The sequence below is a fragment of the Papaver somniferum genome, chromosome 5 (assembly GCF_003573695.1).
Source record: "Papaver somniferum cultivar HN1 chromosome 5, ASM357369v1, whole genome shotgun sequence".
Classification (NCBI taxonomy): Eukaryota; Viridiplantae; Streptophyta; class Magnoliopsida; order Ranunculales; family Papaveraceae; genus Papaver; species Papaver somniferum.
In genome coordinates, this window is record NC_039362.1 from 178,389,661 (window position 1) to 178,396,524 (window position 6,864).

Here is a 6,864-nt window from a genome sequence, read left to right on the forward strand (position 1 = left end):
TTCCCAATCGATCTTCTTCAAAATATACGACTGAATTGTTTGGTTCTTGTAATGGTTTTCTATATGGTTGGAATCGTCAGTTGAAATTAGCTTTTCTGTGGAACCCAGCCACACAGGAATACAAGAGATTGCCCAAATTACAAGATATAAGTTTTAGGCCTCGATGTACATTCCATGGTTTTGGTTATGATTACAAGACCGACGATTACAAGTTGGTAACGAATATGATGAAGGATTATAATTTAGTTCAAGTCTATTCTTTAAAATCAGAATCATGGAAAAGCTTTATATCCATCGAGTATGGGTTGCTTTTTGAAGCACATCTGGGGTGCTTTTGAATGGAGCTCTTCATTGGCTCTGGAGTAGATTAAGTGAAACGTCCTCCGCAGTGATAATCTCAATGAATATAAGTGAAGAAAGATTTGAAGAATTGCAGCTACCAATCACACTACCAACAACGCTTATATGTGAAATGGATATGGGAGTGTTGGAAGAGTGTCTTTGTGTACTTGCTCATATCCAAAGGACTTTTCAAGTATGGATAATGCAGGATTATGAAGTTTCAGACTCTTGGACTAAACTTTATACCATTACGTACGAGAGCATACCATGTTCTATTCATTTTGCATCGAAACCTATCGGCTCTTTTAAGGATGGTGAGATTCTGTTTATGAACTTAGGTCACTTAACTTTATATGACCCAAAGTATGGAGCTACGAGAAAACCAAATTTCCGTGGTTTAAGGGTGCGGAATGCAGTGAGTTATTTTGAAAGCTTGGTTTCCTTAAACTCTGTTACTGCCGTGGGAAGAAGGAAGAAGAGAGAAATCACTAGAAACAGGTAATATGCTTTTTAGTCCTTGTTATTAATACATATTTGTGTAGTTTTTTAGTGAACTGTCTTTCATTTATGTTTTGTTTCATATGTTACAACCATCAATACACCATGTAATGGAAGTGAAATTAGTTTTGCATCTATGAAATACATCTTTCATTCATAATAATTTATAAATAATGATAGCCAACTCAAATATTTTATGGTAAAGCAGGAACGTGTCCAAGCATAAAGGAGGCTGAGAGGGTATTGCTGGATGTAAGGCATCAGATGGGAAGCAGAACTGAAAGAGGAGAATGGACGTGCCATATTCAAGACGTATACATCCCATTCATATGAAGCTCCAATTTTGTGGTGCGAATGGATGCTTGAATTTCTCGAGTATATTTGCCCCACCAGATATGAAGAATAATCATTGTTGGACCAGCTGTTGGATGATGGAAAAACTTGGGCATCCTAGGTTATCTTCGCTCACAGAGATGGAACAAGAGAAGCTAGCCTCAAGTTCGGAAATTCGCAAGGACCGCAACATATGCATGTGAGAATCTATTCACCTCTTGGTTGTTTTATTCAGAACGTTTTTGGATCACTAGTATGTTTTTCTGCCAGTTGATAATAGTTGTGCGTCTATTGTATAATTTTTTTTATCTTATCTTTTCGATAATTGCGTCTATCGTAAGTTTTTCTTCTTTGGTTTTTAGCCTAATCAACATGTAATAATTTAACATGAACAACAATTCACTAATTGACATTATCTATCTGATAGGCACCTGGGCGTCACCAGTTTGTGGACCTCATTGCCAATCTCATCTCCAAGCTTGGTTCGGGTCTGGTAATTGCTGGTTCTGTTCAAGAAACTTCTTCCTCTTCGTTGGAAGTGCAGGAAACACACTCTTTTTCCCGATCATAGCTTGCTGGTGAAGTATTATGCGCCTGAAAGTGGCCGGGGGGGGGGGGGGGGGGGGGGGAGTGCTTAAAGTTATTCTTACCATTACTACGTGAATTGCGAAAGCTTGGAACTCACATCAAGCGGTGAACCTGTTAAATCCAACTGTCAATACTTTACTTGATGGTGCACTGGTTAACGGGGACAATGTAGAACCAATTTTTTTGAATGTATGGCCTGCTTCTGATGATGAAATAGAGAGTATTCAAGACCCATTCTTGAGAGCTCTCGTATCTTTGCTTTTAGATCTGTTTATTAATGATAACGTACGGACAGATGACAAGGCTGCGTATCTTCACTATTCCTAATGTCTCAACGATAAGCTTTTCTTTGGAACGACAATCAATACTAGATGTTTATGGATTCTCCTTTTTCTTATAAGTGTTATTATCCGAAGATTGCGGAAATTGCTCGCTGAATCTGATGAAGATGCTTCACAGATGACAATCAAGGAAAACCAAGTACAAAATATCATTCAGGGTTGGATTTAAAGAACCCTATCATTGCCACCTTTAATTGTTTCTCCAACAGATCAGAGTAAGAAGCTTTGTCTTGTCTCTCTTGTTGTTCTTATTTAGGTGTATGTACTTGTATCTGTTAATAAATAACCGTGTAACCCTTATACGTAGTTAACCTTTTCAAATATAGAAGCCTTCTTGCTTGATAAAATGAAAAATATTAAATCTGGAAATATGATAAGATTAACTAGTTACTCCACGGTCCACCTTATGCAGTATTTTAGACGTTATTCATACAGTATACTATCATTTGTGACTCTCCGTCTTTTGTTGCAGACACAGAACAATGGGTTCAACTGGTTATATCTTGTTATGCTACAAAATTCTTATGAGTAAGTTCTCTGGAGCTGGCCACGCAGAAAGATGTTAAGCATTTGGAGAAGACACTAGTAATAGATTTATTTAGAAAACATAGAAGTGGCGGTGGCGCACTGCGTCCTGCTACCCGGTCATCATCAGTACAGATAACCCTAGAAAAGCTGACTTCAGTTTGTGTTGGATACTGTTGGAAGGATCTCAATGATGAAGATTGGGAGGTTGTATTGTCACAGTTGCGAAGATACTGACTCTGCTGTATTATGGAGGACGTTGTGGAGTCTGTCAATGACATATTGTCATTCAGTATTCTGCTATAAAATAATTTATCAAAACGAAGCTGGAGGAAGTTGTTTGTTCGCTAGACCCATCTCCTATTAAAAATTATAGGAGTGCCCTTTTCACGTTTAACCTGTTTTACGGGCTTCTTGAACAGCAAGAAGGGGATCCCGGTGGTTCTAGTTCAGTGAAAGCATGAATGGAGATATATTAAAGATAAGATACTTGAAAGTGTTCTCTTATTCTTTGCCACAGTTGTAAGTGAATCCATCAAAAGGTTCTTACTCCTGTTCAGATGGCTCGTCTATTATACCGTCATCCCCCCCTTGTGTACACTCATTTCTGGGAGTTAGTTCATCGTCCATTTGATCAGCTCTCCTCAACATGGTAAACTTACAGCCGTACAATCAATAGAAATGTGGGATGAAGGATACGTCGGTTCTTTGTATGCAAATGCAATCTTCTTTTCTGCCAGGCGTATTCATTCAGTGCAAGTTACTGCATATATAATGCTTTCGACGGATCCAGTTTCACATCCAGCTATCACAGAAGAAGATGTATGCAGCGCTTCAGGGGATGTATCTACTAGTCAGGAGTATGTCCAGTCTCCTAATCCCAGTTTGTCCTCGGATGAAAATATCCCCGTGAGAGATTATATTTCTTGCATGATTATAAGATCCCCATCTACGCTTATTGAGGGGGATTTAATCTCGCTTATCGGGTAATTTCCAGTAACAACATTTTGCTAGCTTGAAGTGTCATTTCTACTACTATTTCTAGTATCTTCTTAGGCCTCCGTTGATGAGGATTTCTTTCTCCCTTCTAATCTGCAGGTGAATGTCTTTACTGCTTGGGCTCTGTTGCTTTCTCATCTCCAATCTTTGGTATCAGCATGACCAGCAAGGCAGAAAGTCGTTCAGTGGGTACCAAATTTCATAGATACACGAATATTGGATTGTCAATTCGAGCACATTCCATCACAGTCTGGTGCAGTGCATAGCTCCAAGAAGGAAGATGTTGAGCTTCCAGCTGGTGTTTCCGGGGCGGCTGCTGCAGCAAAATGTGCCATCACGACAGGTTCTTTACTATTTTCTATCGAATCACTTTGGCCTGTTGGATCGTCGTGTTGAGCTTAATCGTGCATAGCAACCACTCTAACTATTGACCCTTGGAAGGTTGAAGTTGTTCTGGCCGAGCTTCGGTTGTCCGTAGCCACTGGTGACTGTAGTTGGTCATGACATCAACTCCGGCGACAATAGTAGTATAGTACTATTGCAACTCTTTATCTATGCCATGTAAGTCGTTGCCTTGTTATTCATCTTCCCTGCTTGGATTCAATACCAAACTCTCTGATAAGATTCTTAGGTGATGGAACAATAAGATTCCTTCGTGTTGATATCTCACAGAGTTTTGCAAAGCTAGCTGGTGAGTATGATTGGTGTACCCTCCAAAAAAAGGTTGGGAGTTGGGTTGAATGATTGGTAAGATTTGTGACGCCACACCGGAATCAGAATCGTTATTATACACTTGAGTTGTCTGAGTTGGCTGCTGAGATTCTTTGTGGTTTACTTGAAACCAGTTGGTGTAGCGCAGTCTGACAGAGATTCCGTGTGGTTTCCATGAAACCAGTTGGTGTAGCGCAGTCTGACGGAGATTCCGTGTGGTTTGCATGAAACCAGTTGGTGTAGCGCAGTCTGACTGGGGTGCTGGAGTTTGAGTAGTGAACAAGTCAAATATGCTACTCTAGATGCATGTGGCTGCAATAACTGGGTATATATTGTGTCTGATGTGCTAGCTCAGAAAAGAATATGAGTCGTACTATTGAAGCTTTCCAAAACCATTTCTTTTATTAAATTTCCCAAGTTTTATAAGCAGTGCTATTGTTATGAATTGGTATATTTCAAGATCACTTGTGGGTTCACAATTGTGTATGCAATTCTCTGTCAAAACCTTAGCCTGTGGATAGTGACATTCATAGGTTCCCAATATCTAAGCTGTAGAAAGCTATTGTAAATATTCTGAATTGTAGAAACTATCGTAATACTCCGAATTTCTTATTAAGATCTAAGAAAGTCACTAGTTGGCCAATTTCAACTAGTGAAGCTCAAAAAAAAAAAAAAAAAAAAAGGTTTGTAAAGAAACCTTGCGTTTCATTTCTCCCCTGTTGTTCTCTTCCATTTTTTCTGGTTCTCTCGAAATTCACCACCCTCAACGACCGCGGCGACAAGGACAACTGCATCATCATGTAGATCGACGACATAAGTTTGTTTGATCTACTTTGTTTACTGTTTTGGGATTAGGGGTTTCGTCTTTCGTCCTCTCCCTCTCTATGGTTTTTTTTTTTAAAATGATTTTGATTCAGTAAATAGGATTGTGATTATGTTTATTTGATCAAACTAAATGGGTTGCTATTAATTTTGTGAATCTGTGGGTTTTCTTAATGGTGGGGGCGGGGTTTTAGGTTTTTTGGGGGGGAATTTGGGAATGGGTGTTAGTTGAAGATATCTAAGAACACAAATTAGAGTAGCAAAGAAATCAATTCTCATTTGGAAGCTACTGTGATAGTCGTGTCATATTCTTATGTTCGATTCATATTAAGTATGAATTGCTTGATAAGAAATGCTGGTTAAATTTTGATTGATATCGTGCATCCTTAAAGGCCTCTTGCGGCAGTTTGACTTGAAAATGCTAAGAGCGGGTTACATTTGTTTAATAAAATGTCAAACTTCTTAATCGTGTTTATTACCTGTCTTGACCAAACCGTTTGCACTCTCTATTTTTAACAGCTTTTCTGTGAGGGGTAGCTCCAAATTGGTGGCTTGGATTACCAAAAACCTTCAGGTTCTGCACAGTTCAGTATAGCTGTTACTAAGTGTTGATTGATTAGAAATGCAAGTGAAGGTGTATCAGGTAACAATGGAAATGATGATTCATTAGCAAATTTGTTTTGCACTTTCTTTTATTTAAACCTTAAACATATATGCTTTACTTAAACATGGTGTTTGTTATGTTAATTTTGGTCCCTATTTTTCTCTGTGTAGCTTCAAATTGTTATTTGGAATGGATGTGAAAAGTTTTCTGTTCAGTGGGTGATCAATTATTTTCTTGTTTGTGGAGTGAAAATTGTGGAAGAAATTAAAATTAGAAGATTTACCAGGTGCAGAGCAGTAGGTGACAGCAAATAAGCTTGTAAAGGAGGTGATGTTAGGAGAGATTTCCACTCGACCCGATTTGAAGCAGTCAAGGGTATTTTAGACCCTTAGTAGCCTAGTCAACTCAGCTCAGCTAGACCGATTTGAATACAGCTGGCCATTTAACGGCAGTTAACTGTTTTATTGAAAAAACGGGATGGAAAACTGAAAGTGGGTATATTTTAACAATTTAGAAAAAAACGGGTGTACTTTAGGAAAAACTAATCCCATAGGGTGTATTTTATCAAAATCCCCCCCAAAAAAAGAGAGAAAAGTGCAAAAAATGCACCAGCCGGGAATCGAACCCGGGTCTGTACCGTGGCAGGGTACTATTCTACCACTAGACCACTGGTGCTTGTTGCTGTCAAGGTTTCCCTTCAAAATTACATGACCAGTTTCAAAGTACTATTTGTCGGCAACTAGCAGGTTTTCTCTAGCCCAAAGGGAATTATAGAAAATCAGTTGAAACAGTCTTTGAATGACCAGCTTGGAAATAACCCAGACTGATCGACCAGTAAGAAAATTCTCATATAGTTCAAGCAGTCTCCAAATTCACATAAAAAAAATAAAAAGAAAATCCATATCTGGTTAACAAGTGTTGTCACTAGGCCAGCCATCAATGTATATATTATACCTAGTGTTTTTTTGCTTGGATATACAGAGATCACTCATCACTCGCTAATTTCCCTCATTAGTTTATTCTTCTCTTTTTTCTTTCATCATCACTCTCACTTACATTTCTGCGAGTAAACTATGTCGTGGTATACAGATCCTCAGTTGT

At 38.6% G+C, this 6,864-nt stretch overlaps 2 long non-coding RNA genes and 1 other non-coding gene across 3 annotated transcripts; 2 read left to right on the plus strand and 1 right to left on the minus strand.

The window, feature by feature from the left end:
- The first annotated feature begins 438 nt into the window (after positions 1–438).
- LOC113278235 lies at positions 439–1,725 on the plus strand. The gene is made up of 3 exons (XR_003325375.1): positions 439–840; positions 1,049–1,372; positions 1,601–1,725. It is a non-coding gene; the product is annotated as an uncharacterized LOC113278235 (long non-coding RNA).
- Positions 1,726–1,855: 130 nt separating this feature from the next.
- Positions 1,856–4,919, plus strand: LOC113278236. Its single transcript, XR_003325376.1, has 4 exons — positions 1,856–2,317; positions 2,575–3,613; positions 3,726–4,187; positions 4,299–4,919. It is a non-coding gene; the product is annotated as an uncharacterized LOC113278236 (long non-coding RNA).
- Positions 4,920–6,367: 1,448 nt separating this feature from the next.
- On the minus strand, positions 6,368–6,438 carry TRNAG-GCC. Its single transcript has one exon. It is a non-coding gene; the product is annotated as a tRNA-Gly (tRNA).
- Between the last annotated feature and the right edge of the window lie 426 nt (positions 6,439–6,864).